Source organism: Osmerus eperlanus, chromosome 10 (assembly GCF_963692335.1).
Source record: "Osmerus eperlanus chromosome 10, fOsmEpe2.1, whole genome shotgun sequence".
Lineage (NCBI taxonomy): Eukaryota > Metazoa > Chordata > Actinopteri > Osmeriformes > Osmeridae > Osmerus > Osmerus eperlanus.
The window spans coordinates 5,326,254-5,339,657 of record NC_085027.1 but is presented as its reverse complement, the minus strand read 5'-3'; the positions used below and the strand labels follow the sequence as shown (position 1 = coordinate 5,339,657).

The following is a 13,404-nucleotide window of genomic DNA, read 5'->3' as shown; positions in this document are numbered from 1 at the left end:
TTGTCGCTGAATGGAAACTATGTATCTTGTCACAGCGGAGCTGTCGGAACATCACGATCCCAGACAAGTTCCTCGGCAGGGTTTTGGCTGCCTGGACCGGGGCCTCTTCTTTTCATGCTGACACAAAGTAACACCCCCACCCCCCCCTTAACCCCCACCCCCCCTTAACCCCCAGCCCCCTGTTTGCAACTGAGGCGCTGTAATGGTAATTTATATTCAATACAAAGAAAAAAACATTGTTTTCCACAGGGCACAAGCATTTAATTATCTCGAACCGATTTTTTCCGTGTCGGGCCTACAACGGCGAGTGAGAAAATTGGACCGAAATGAATAACCAACAACGGTTTTAAAAAAGGGAGGGGTGCGTAAAAAACAAAAGTGTCGCAAATGATGACTAAGCCGGGTTGTAGTTGGAAGCCTGGGAAATAAGCAGGCACTAATGGAGTGGATCTCTGCAGCGGTCTTGGCTGCTCGAGGGAAGGGGAAGGGCAGGCGTTTGGCCAGGCGTTTGGCCAGGCGACGTCGCAGGCCCCTGGCTTCATTAAGAGGTGCAAACAGAGCTCCATGGTGGCCAGCCGGGCCTAGCACTCCGCCAGTCAGATGCTGCTGGCCTTTGCCTGGGCTTAGCGTGAGCTTAGGATCTCCAGACACTGCTCTCTCATTAAAGCCCGGCTCCTGGAGCAACTGTCACCAAGACTAGCTTCCCTTTCCAGCAACTGCTCTCCAGATCCCTGCCGAGGCGGATCTTCACACGTCCACACGCCGGCCTAGCGCTAGGCGCCACCTGCACCGTCAACTGCCAAGATTAGAGAGGCTACTGCAATCGCAAAACATTTACATACTCTACGAAGCCAGTCAAGCAGGTCCCACCCGTTCAAACAGCGACGCTGCTATCAGGTAATTGTATATGTACTTTTTGCTGATAGTCATCAGGATCCACACATTACCGGGAAAATACCACCCGAGCTTGTTCAGTGGAATAGACACGTCATGTGTATTTTGCTAAGTAACCCAGGCTTTGTTTACCATAATAACACCCTCAAATATAAACATCACAACGTTTGACACTTGGCTGGTGGGTCCGCGATAGACGTTTTGTTACGGAGCCCCAGTTTCGGTGTATATCTGATGCTCCTCAGTGGACACCAGTCTCACACTCGCCCCAGTGGAGCAGAGAGAGTCAGCGGGAGAGTGGACGGGCTGTTGGCTCCGGTTGGGGATGGCGGAGGAGGGACAGTAGGCCTGGGGGACAGAAGCTTGGCTGGGTTGTGTGAAGACCCCAGCCTTCTGTGAGGGTTGCCTGCCCCACCACATGGACTGCTCCAACGGTGACCCTGTGCAAACTGGCAACTGCCAACCGGCTGCTTCCGTCTGCTGGGCATATTTGGCCATTTAGTGGGCGCTTGTGAAGATCAAATGGGTTAAGATCACCTCTCTTAGTCAGTGGGGGAAAAAAGAACATCAAAAAGGTGTAAATTTCACTTCCCCACTTTTGATTAAGTCAAGCATGAAAAGAAATGTAATACTCTCAAGTGGCAAGGGTTTACACTATTGATGCTGTTACTTCTGCTTCAGGAGGCCCAATCAGCCAACAGGGAGCTGAGCAAACTCGCCCTGAGTTTTAGGGGAGGCCAGATGGAGGGCTTTTGCTGCGCCTGAAAAGACAGCTTAAGAGCTCGCCTCCTCAATCCCACTCAATACTGACTGTGTGAAATCCTGGCCCGGGCTAACCCCCCCCCCCCCCCCCCAACACTCCCCCCCCACCCCACCAGCCTCCTCCAAAGCTGGTGGCTACCACCATATGGGCTTGTTTAAAAACTCCCACAGGCTTGTACAAAGCACAACAACACAGTTTTCATATCAAGTACCCTCTCAAAGAGGCCCCCCCTCCGACTCCTTCCCCTCCGATTCCAAAGGCTGTCATGGCTTCTGCTCTGATTAATAGCCCCTTTCGGCCGTCTGCTTGGTCATATCATCGTAGTTAGTCTGATGATTAATATGAAGCTGCCAGGGCTGCGCAAGTATTTTGGAGAAGAAACATCCGGAAGCTCGAACAGTTTCTGCCGGATGTAAAAACTCGACTAAACTTTTTAAACGGGAACGAGGCCTGTTCCCTATCTTTTTTTCCAAGTAGGGGGATATTAGAGCTTGACCCTTCGAAATAACATAGCACCTCCTTGCTACACTTTGTCGCAACAGCCTTTCACAAAGCGAAACCGAAGTGTCGCTGTGGTCCCGCTGCTATACGGTGGACTGCAGAATGGAATGGCTTTTGTAAAGACTTAATAGAATCTTTAACCGTTTCAACAATCCACTCCCATGGAGTTGCATTAAGTAGATATTGTAGAGGGACAATGACCTAAATAGCTCAACATCAACCTCATTAGGCATGCAGGCAGGCCCTAGACCATTTCACGGTGGAGTCTATTGTCAAGGCTCACCCCAGGTGAGCATTAAATTGCAAATGATACTCTGAAAGGCGGGGAGGAGAGGAGAGGGGAGATAGAGAGAGCGAAGCGGACAGAGAGAAAATGGTTCTCAGGACGCAAGGGAAAGAAAGGCGGTTGGAGGAGCTGCTCTGACCGTAAAAAATCCAATACATCACAGCTTTGGGGGAGAGAATTCCACTCGTCTCCTAAGTGTCTTATTTGTAAGCAACACTGAGCACAGGCCTGTGGAGAGAGGGGGTTGGAGAGAGAGAGAGAGCTAGAGAAATAGAGAGAGAGAGAGCGAGCTAGAGAAATAGAGAGAGAGAGAGAGAGAACTAGAGAAATAGAGAGAGAGAGAGAACTAGAGAAATAGAGAGAGAACTAGAGAAATAGAGAGAGAGAGAGACGGAGCCTAGTGACAGACTGATAGCAATTACTTCAGGCCGTCAACGGCTGCTCTCCCTCCCAGCATTCCTGGGGAAAATTAGAAGAGTGGTAGAAAAGTCCTGCGGAAGACGACCAGTGGAGAGTGGGGGAAGAAGACGACCAGTGGAGAGAGGGAGAAGAAGACGGGTGGGGAAAAAATACTTTCGATTAAGTCGGAGGTAGTCCGAGCGGACTGTGTGTGAGCGTCTGAAACTTTCCAGCCGGTCTATCTCTCAGCGAATCAATAGCCGCATCCTCCTCGCCCAAACAATCTGCAGCCTAATGGCCCCGCGGACGGCCATGTTAATAGAGAGGTCTCCGAAGAATAGTTTGCAACTGCAAAGTGCTCCGGTGAGTGACGTTAAAAGATGCTGAGAGACGAGAGCCGTGTTCCCTGGCGGTGTGGCGTTCTGTCACCCCGCCCGATGAGCAATTGTGCCTTTGCATATGCCTTGTCACCGGCGGCAGAAGTGAAGAGACCCTCGAGGACAGTGTTAGATGCTGCTTGCCTTGTGACTGGAGTAAATTAAAGCAGGGATTAGATAGGGTGAGATTGCGGATGACAAGCAAGCCAGTAGCAGCCTCATCAAGCTGCTCCCTCTGCCTTAATGTCTCCATCAGAGACCACAGCAAGGGCCACATAATGAGTGCAGTGCACAGCACCTCAGTTGAGTTGAGCTACTGTGTCTACACACACACACACACTATTAATATGCACACGCAAATACTCATGTTCATATTTGCAAACATGGACACAGGAAGAAAAGCATACTTTACCAAATCGCACCCATTCCAACTTGTTTGCCAAAGCTCCCTCGATTGAAATCCCCTTTTCCATCTCTTTCCACATTGTCTCCGTGGTTATGCTCCCGTTCTGTGAAATCGCATCTGAAAACAAACAAAAACCAAAACCAATTTTACAAGTGAAAGTGGGGAGACACTTGAAGAATCCTTCGACAGTGCTTAATCCTTTTCCTCCATGGAGAAACAATCTCCGGCTCTAATCTGCTGTTGGGAGCAGTGTGGAAGATACCTGCCTTTGGGGCTTGAAAGAGGTGTGTGTGCTTTAGAAGTATAATTACCCGCAATTACAATATAATTACACACATTAATCGTTTGGGTTTTGCCGGCACATCTGTGGGATTGGAGCTGGTCGCAGTAATTAGCGAGGCGCTCGTGTTCTGGCCCTGCAACTGTTCATGTTTGAAAGCTCACTTCAGTTGCCACACTCATGCAAATAAATATCCTCGGGCGGGCAGATGAAAATATCAAAAACAACTGTGACCGCGCTTGAAAGGAAAACGTGTGACGACACCGGCCGCGCGGGAGGCGCTGGAGAGCATGCTGGGAAATCTAGAGGCATTCGGAGAGAGAGTGTGTGTGTGTGGGTCCACTGTGGTGTTTTGAAAAGCGTCAGCGGCGATCCACTCATTTGCACAGTAGGTTCTGTCAGCCTTCTGAATAGCACACACAGACAAACCAGCCGATTCGCTTCAGCAACCCACTAAAACATCAACAGCCACAACAACTCCACGGTCACGTTTTTGCTAAGCTACGAAAACGTACACATTGGTCTCTTTGAAAATCGAATGAAACGAAAGGATCAGACCCCAGCTGTATTTGTAGGACGTTGTTGCTGTTATTTTTCGCACAACGCTCCTCATTGCAGCCAAACCGACACGGTAATTACTTGATACTCTAATGTGGCCCTTCAAAGTACTCTAGTTCATTATGTAAAGCCCTGCCCTTTTAATTCCCCTCCCTCTCCAGCTCACAGGATCAACTGCGCTGAGTCCATCAGTGGACCCTGTGGGAGGCCAGCAGGAGCTGCTCTAATGAAAGTCACTCTCGTGTCCTACAGAGAGGTCAAGCTTTTACACCTGGCTGCAGACACAGGGTGCCTCCCAGCACTGACGGCCTTGGAAATGACTTAAGATCAGAAAACAGAGTCACAGAGATATGTAGACGAAGGGATAGCGTACCACCAAGTAAACGAAAGATGGTAAATGGTTATGTCGTTTCAAGCATAATGCACAATATGTAACGAGTGCTATGAACGCAAATACATGCAGTTCATATGATATTTGCAATTTGACTTTGCTGATCATGTAAATATATGTGTGTGTGTGTATGTGTGTTTGCGCGCGAGTGTGTTTGTGTGCATTGTCGTCATCACGCCAGAGGATGGCAGAGTGGCTGACTAACCCTGGCTGGGTCTCATTCTGATGCAGGCAGGGCTCACACTGGGCTTTGGACCCATTAAGCACTACAAAGCCTACTTATTTTCTCAATTCCACACCTACTTTGAAATCCTCTTCTATTTTAAGTGGAAAAGGAGAAAGCAGAGGTAAATAAATCCAAGTCCAAATGACATTTGGCATCATATTTCAAAGGTATCTCCAAACATACACAGGGGATGCAAGTGACAGTTCTGACATTAAGTCCAAGACACTCAAATGAAATGTTTGTGTTTAAAAGATAGAATTCTCCTCATCTCATCACAGCAGCGTGGAGGAGAGACAGACAGGTATGCTGACAGTCATTGGCCACGTCGGTCTCTATAATAGTAACATCAATATGGATAAACAGGTCCTTGGGAAATCTGGGTTCAACCAGAGTAGGGCTTCAAGTACCATCGACTAAATGAAAGCCCCTCTGTCGTAGGTGTTGAAGTGCTACTGGTGGGTAATGTGTCCTGGAGCAAGCATCCGTACACACAGGGCTGTGGGGCTCTGCAAGCCCCACTCCAGCAGCTGACTCAACCCACACACACACACACCGTGACGTGGGGCTGTCGGCAGCCAGTGACGCAGCTCTCTAATGAAGAGGTTAACGAGCAAGCGGAGCCGCGCGATCTGCAACGGAGGGGCCGCGGTGCAAAAGTTGACGTTCCCAGGACATGGAGGAAGAGCACGCCGAACAAGCGCCCGGGATGAAAGCCTCGGCCCGAGTCGGCCGCATAGATCTACATCCACAGAGGGGATTACAGACACCTACTTCCAGCTTAGGGTGGACTTTTTGAAGTTTGGGATGGGAGGGAAGAGATCCCTTTGGCTGAGTCCTGTTTGATTCTGGTGGGAGTCCGTCTCTAATCCCCCTTTCCCGTTCTCACCTTCTGCCTGATCCACTGCAGCACCCCCACCACCACCCCCACCCCCAGCAGCACCCCCACCCCCATCCCCACCCCTGGTCCAGGATCATTATCCACCCTGGCCAAGGGGCCTCCTCTTCATTAATTTCCCTAAGAAGATTACAGAGTGCGCGTTTGTTGTTGTTGTTTGAGCCATCTGATTTGCCTAAGCCCTTTGTTTTTTCATCTGGTTTACACTTTAATGCCCCCTGAATGAGTTTCAGTGACAGGGGAGGATCAACCTGACCCACTGGCAGAGCTGCGGAGAACTTAAGAGAACTGAGGGGCTAGCCTTAGGGTGTGCATTCAGCGTGCGCATCTCGGTATCACAGACCATGCCCTCCCCCAGACCCCTCCCCCCCCAACCCTTCCACTGCAGATTTAGATGGGCTGGAGGAGGAGGAGACAAGTGCTGATTTAACCTCCACTCATCTGCTCAGCGCAGCGCTGAAGGCTAACCTTATCTAGAAGCCTGCATCCACATGTGTGATAAGGAGCGCAGGCCTGCTGCTCGTGTGGAGGGTGGCCAGCGTCAGGCCTGTGTCTCTGGAACACAAACAATACATCGCCTTGGCTAGACTGGGACTAACTGCCACTCTGAGGGCTGCCAAGTGCTTGGCTGAAAAATGAACAGTGGAAACGCTGTGGTCAGTTGGCAGGCCGCGCCGGGCGTCCTCTCGCAAATTTGGGGCCGTTTTTGACAATCCAAATGCTGGATTGGAATTAGTTTGCAATGACCGCTTGGGTGCTTTGGTCGCTCCATCTTCCCTATGTGACATCTCATTAGTAAGACGAACACGGTCTGAGTGCGGTCCAACAGCCCTTGGCAGTCCAGAGGGCTCTGCAGCCCGGCACACCTCTCACACATCATTATCAGCTATTAGCCACAGTCAGCTGAACATGACGTAATTAATCCAGCTTTTCATAAGCAAAGGAAGGAGGGTGGGGAGGGTTGGCCAGGAGAGGGGAGTGTCTCTCACACTCCAGTGAGGGTTCGGCATTCAGAGGCGCCAGCAGCTGCCTGGACCTTCTCTGTGGAGAGTTCAGTTAAGTTTGGGAAGCAGGCCTACTGTAACTTGAACTTGATGTACTCACCAAACAATCGTGTCTTTGCCTTTTTACATTCTATTGAGCCTTGAAAAAAATTCCATGCAATAGAGAGTAGGATGGATTCTACACAACTGTATATGGACAGTTGAATAGTTTTGGTAGACAAAATAGTAGACAGTGTTGAAACTAATTTTTCCTGCATTTCAGAGTGTTGGGCCCTTCATTTGATGAGGTCACATGTGCATCAGTGCCAAGGGTAAAAAGGTTAGCCTTGACACACAACCCAACCCAACAAACACACACAAACCAGAGACACCCCCTCCGCCATCCTGAATACACCAACCAGCTTCCTATCTGCACCAAGCAATTCCATACAATTAATCTGACAAAGCCAAATGTAATTGATTGATAAGGGGCACAACGGCCCACACTAACCTTCCCAGAGTGCATTTGTCTGGGAGCGCAGACGGCCAGCGCAGATGCCATCAGGCCCATCAACAGGGTGAGTGTTATCAGCCGTGGGATCGAACTGTAGTCTTCTTGGAGCATCGCCAGCATCACGCCGAGAGGGAGAGGGAGTGAAAGGGTGGCACTAATGGGACAGCCCCGGACGCCGCATCTCCACCGGGATCAAACGGCAGAAAGCCCTGACGTGCTCCTTAAGGTCACCGCTGACTTTGCGTTTGTCCTCGTTTGAAAAGAACACCCTTTGACAAACCTGGGGAGCAAGAACGAATCTGGAAAAATCTACTTGTATACCAACGCCGCTGAAAGAACAGGTGAAAGAGAAGGGCTTGTTTTTGTCCGTCCAGCCCTTCTCCCCCCCCCCCCTCGTTCAGGCACAGAACAACTGTGAAAAGGAGAGGGAGAGAAAGGGAGAGAGCAGGTCAGACAGACAACGACTGTGACTAGAATACATCAGTGGGAATAAATGAAAGATGTTGGCTGCATAAACACAGTCTTGTTTAACCTGCAACAAAGTCGACGGTGGAGCGTTGATCTACAAACGGGGAAAACACACTGTGCCTGCTTAGCCTTATGTGCAATTATAGACTGTCTGTTTTTCTGTGTCCTTTCATCACAATGCTACCACGCAAAGTGGCACACTGCATCTTGTGGACGCTGGCTTCCGAATGACAACAGGACGGAGGTATTTTGGCCATGGTTTAGTCTAGGACATAAACTGATATTTACACACAGACACACGCACAGACAAAAACATTGCATATTATTTCCACTCATGCTGATCCAGGCTCCCTAAATAGCAACATTGTGATGCGCCTGTCATTTTAATAGTGGTCACTACAGTCAACGTAATCGGTCAATTAAGCAGCCGTTATAAACACCTGTACACTTGGAGCGTTTAGGACATGTATGTTCTCCTCGTGACATTCAGGCACAACATCAATGCCAGGCTCATCTTTCACTGGTCTTAAGTTGTCATTGCTCAATCTCCTGTTTGTGTGGCTATATGTCCACCTGCCCATCACCCCCCCTGGAAGGCAAGGCCTCTTCTGCTGTACCAACCAGACCAGCCTGGTTTCACATCTGGAAGTGTCTCGGTCCATGACGGACAGCCCGCGGTGAGCGTTTACAGCTCATGACATGCTAGGGATTATCTGCTCAGGTTCTTTGGTTGGGTAAAGCCAGCTTGGCGTTTCTCAACAGCTAAACTCACTTCTTGATAAGGACTAATAAAGCCATTTTTCTTTTTTGAAGGGAAAGGTTTGTGTGTGCTTGGGAGGGAGGGGGGGGGGCATGTAATCTGGACGTGGGTGTGCGTGTGCCTGTGTGTCTGCAGGTGTTGAGTACACTAGCCTTTTCCTACCTACTGTGTCCTTGTCCCCTGCTGTAGCGGGGCCCCTCTGGGGCCCCTGTGGGATGTGGGCAGTGGGGCCCGCAGGGTGCAAGGCCCAGCCGGCTCAAATCCTTTTTCCCTGTGAAGCCAGACGGGAGGCGGAGGGAAGCGTGGGGGGTGTGGGGAGGTAGGGTAGGAGGGAGAGGCATAAGGAGAAGCCGGGGGGGTAGTGGGTGTGAGGGAGACGGGGGGGCGGGGGGTGCAGCCACACTGGGCCCCAGTGGCACAGAGATGCTGCAGGCGGCAGGATTGGGCTCCCTGATGACCTCATCCCTCCGATCCCGCAAATTTGGTAAACTTCATGGAAATGTAATAAGTGCCGCTGCTTTGTGTTCGTCCGCAGAGCCCCGGCCTGGTGCTGGGAGGCACATGTGTGATGGTTTACCATCGGCAGACACTCGCTGGCCTGTTTTCTAGACAGAGGGAAGTCCCTCTTAGTACTGCTCTCCAAGCCACAGAGGCAGCCATGACCCCAGGGGCTGTGCTGCTTAAGCCAATATAGACTCTGTACATCCTGAGGGAGAATAATATATGTGGCTGGCATGGTCTGCTTTACTTCCCTGGTTCTCTCTCTCTCTTTCCCCTAGCTCTTCCTCTCTCTCTTTCCCCTAGCTCTTTCTCTCTCTTTCCCCTAGCTCTTTCTCTCTCTCATCTCTCTCTCAAAGGCTGAGCTTAGCCGCTCCTGCCAGGCTACAGAGCTCTTTGAGTTAAAAGGACAACGATTCTCATTTGAAATCTCTGCCTTTGCTCCCCTGTCTCTCCTTTTCCAGTCGCTGGCTTCAGCTGGCTGCGCCACACTGAGCGCTGCTCTGCCATGACAACTAAATAGCCCCCCTAATACCACTTCATAAAAATGAGGAGTATCCTCTGGGCAAGGACCTGTACATTTAAGACATAAATGTTGCCTTCGTGGAAAGCTTAAGAGAGTGAACCATCCGCAAAAATGACAGGAATGGCTTAACAGCCCTGGTTAAAGGATGCCTTAACCAGGCGTAATTTATAGATGTGTCCTACGGTGAGAAATGAACGTATCGACACGTTACGAGCATTGAGAGAGAATGGAAGCAGGAGGTCAGAGCTTGAACAGAGAAAGGAAATGAAGAGAGGAATATAATGTGTGTGCGTGCGTGCCTATGGGAGAATGCATATGTTCTCAGCAGCAGGCGTGATTAGGTGGGTTGACATCACAAGTGTGTGACGTCGACAAAAGAGAGGAGAGGAGAGACTAGGCTAGCTACAGGAGCAGGCAGAATCATTAGCCGGCGTGTTGTCTAGTCACACCCCCAGGCCTCAACTCATCTGACAGGTATTGCCACACTGTAGACAGTCACATCCAGAAACACTTTCAACTGTCCCCTCAACTGTTCAGTCTGTCATCATTCATTCTCTGAGAGAGATATCCCCCAAAGAGTGACAGATGAGACAATAACATGAAGAGAAAATATTTGAACTCCTTCCCAAACACATGCGGAGATAAGAGATGTTTATTCTGCTGTTGATTTAGTGAGTTCTTTATCGGGCCCACAAACAACAATGAACAGGTGCAGGCACCTATTGCTTGGAGATGACGAGATGGAGATGAGTGAAGGAGAAGTCTGGATAAGAGATAAGTCTCTCTCTCTCCGTCTCTCTCCCTGCCAGTCCCGCTGTGCTCCCCTGTGCTCTGATGAACCAGTTAAGCAGATGAATGCTCCCGTCACTTACTCACAAGGCTGTTTGTAACTGAACAATTCCTCCATTCATTTTTCACCATCATCTTTTCCCCCTCTTTATCTTGTCATAGGGGAAGAGGGGGCGAAGCTTGCGTGTGTGTGTGTGTGTGTGTGTGTGTGTGTGTGTTTGTGTGCGTACATACAGACAGAAGGGGCAAGGAGGGTGGTTTGGGATGTGTGTGTGTGTGTTCGGGGGGGGGGGGACTCAGTGGAAGGACACAGGTCTCTCTGAGGGGGATGTTTGGCTTTGTAATTTCACCCTTGAAATTTGTGATTACAAACGAGACAACTTTTTTAATTTTCTCTTTTGTCTGCATCCAGCCCGCTGACGGTCTGCCCCAACAGCAAGGCCTTTTAATCAATCACCTAGATAATCAAATGTCACTGGCTATCTGCTCCATGTAATTACTTTTGCAATTAAAAATCAATCTCCAGTCACCCTGCCTAATTAGAAGGATGGGCAGATCTTCATCTAGATTGATTTTGTAATACATATTGACTTCAGATGCCATAATGTTGCCATATTCTTTCATTTTCATGCTGTGCGCAATGAAAACAAAACGCCAGGGAACATGGGGAGGATGTGGGGAGGGGAAGGGGTGCGGTGGGGGGGTGGGGGGTGTGTAGGCTGCATCTCACGTTTCCAGAGGAAAAGGTCTCGGGCCCAGGAAAGGTTCACCTCATCTCGTTTCTAATGGCAACACTCCACTCCCTCTCCTATTGTGGGACAGGACAAATGGCAGACCAATAACCTGAATGACAGGGTACAGCCATTAAAAAAGCATTTGTTGGAGACTATGATGTTATACATTGCGGCAGAATAAGTGATAGGGAGGCCCTCCCCCGGAATAAAAATCTAATCTAAAGCGTTTCCAATAATGATGGGGGAGGGGACAAGGGAGAACATTGGCTTTTAACACAATATTGACATCCTAAAGCGTGTTATCCAAGAGATCTAACAGGGCTTGGATGGCAACTCTCATGCTCATGTTATACATCATGACGCTCGCAACCCCCCCTCCACCTCCCAGCTCCACCGATGGAGGAAATAATAAACAAATAAATGCTGCGCCGAAGACGGGCTGCTCACCACTCTTTCCTGCTCTCAGCCCATTTGTTCTCCAGAAAGACAGACAGATGTGTCCATCTGGATGACATCATAATGGCATGTGCGCCCACCGTCGGGGACAGGCGTGTGACAGGCGTGTGCATGGAGGGAGGGCGTCAGTCTGCCTTGCCTCTGTCTCAGTCTCACATCTCAGACTCCACTGCCTTTAGGGACACACCAGTAATGAACGTTTTCACCACGCAGGCCTGTGTGTGCAGACACACTAATGGACATGTGTACACACACACTCTTAGACACGCACGCACACCTGCCGTCACAACACACACACACACAAAAACTCACTCACACAATATTATCTATCTCTCTTTCTCTCTCTGTCTCTCTTTTTCTCTCTCACACACACACACACCCACATAAACAAACAACATATGTGCAAGAGCATTTGTTTTGACACAGCACACATGCATATGCACAGCCTCGGGGAGAGATGGTCTTTATACATGTAATCCAAACATGCAACACCTATAGGGAGACATGCTTAAGGACCAGATGTATGGCAAAACCTTCAGAAACTACCCGTGGTCATGATGCTGGTAAAACCATGCAAACAACATGCAACACAAAGGTAAACATAGTCATATGTCTTTAACGCAGTCTGCCAGGACTGTAGACCTGCTACATGAAGTCCTCCTACATGAAATAGTCCCAAGGATTTTCACGTCTCTTCCTAATGATCGGAATGCTGATCGGAACCAATCGCACTCGTTCGATGTGATTGTCGTGGCGATATTAAATGGCCGGTCTTGTGTGTCCAGTGGTGATTAATTCTGTTCCTGAGAAGGATGATGAGGTGTGTGTCCCTCCTCCCCTCAGCAAGAACTAATAGAGAGCTGGGGACACACTGTAAACCCAATCCAGACGGGCAAAGTGATTAGAGAAGAGATCGAAACCTTGCTAAAGCCCTGAGGGAGGGAGAGAGAGGGTGAGGGAGAGAGAGAGAGAAAAAGTGAGACAGTGGGAGAGAGTTGGGATTAAACAGTAGATATCCACCTAAGGTTTGCGATGACCCAGCCATTCCATTAGGCGCTAAAGAGAGGCATAAACAAAGGGCTGTGTTAGCGAGCCCGCCTTGCTTCCCTGGGCCAGTCTGGTCTGGGCTGTGATTGGTCTGCTTTAGCCTGCTTCTCCCTCGGCCTAGTCCCTCAGCGGCCAGTAATAAGGCCAACACTTATCGCCCATCGCCTGCAGCCACTTCAGGGCAGGGAGCAGGAAGAGAGAGAGAGAGAGAGCAAGAGAGAGAGAGAGCAAGAGAGAGAGGGCCCGCCACAGCCTAGATGTAATTAATCACCATGGAGTGGGAGCTGTCAAATCCCCAGGTCTTTTGAACTGATAATGCTGCCCGCCACAATTTAGCCTGATGAAGATGAGATTTCTTTTCACCTCTGGCAAGAAAAAAAGAGGGAGAAAGAGGAGGGAGGCAAGCGAGAGGGTGGAGAGAAAGACGAACCAGCAAATATATTTAGCACTACAGTGGCCAACTGGTGTATTTAATGATTGCTTTGCTGCTCTTAAGCCTGACGTCCTTATCAAGGCTAAGTGTCCCGATCAATACAATTCCTCTCCGGCATTCCTGAAATAGCTCGCCCCATCAACTCCCAGGCCTCGCTCTCTCTTTTTTACTGCACCAGCTATTACTGCAGGCCTCCAGCTGAGTAGGTCTTAGACACAGA

At 49.7% G+C, this 13,404-nt stretch overlaps 1 long non-coding RNA gene across 2 annotated transcripts; it reads left to right on the top strand.

Annotated features, from left to right (window-relative positions):
• The first annotated feature begins 7,222 nt into the window (after nucleotides 1-7,222).
• LOC134028362 (uncharacterized) lies at nucleotides 7,223-8,703 on the top strand. Of its 2 annotated transcripts, XR_009931513.1 has the most exons (4): nucleotides 7,223-7,299; nucleotides 7,479-7,814; nucleotides 8,135-8,185; nucleotides 8,538-8,703. It is a non-coding gene; the product is annotated as an uncharacterized LOC134028362 (long non-coding RNA). The 2 variants fall into 2 exon arrangements; XR_009931512.1 differs by having other exon boundaries at nucleotides 7,296-7,814.
• Nucleotides 8,704-13,404: the final 4,701 nt, after the last annotated feature.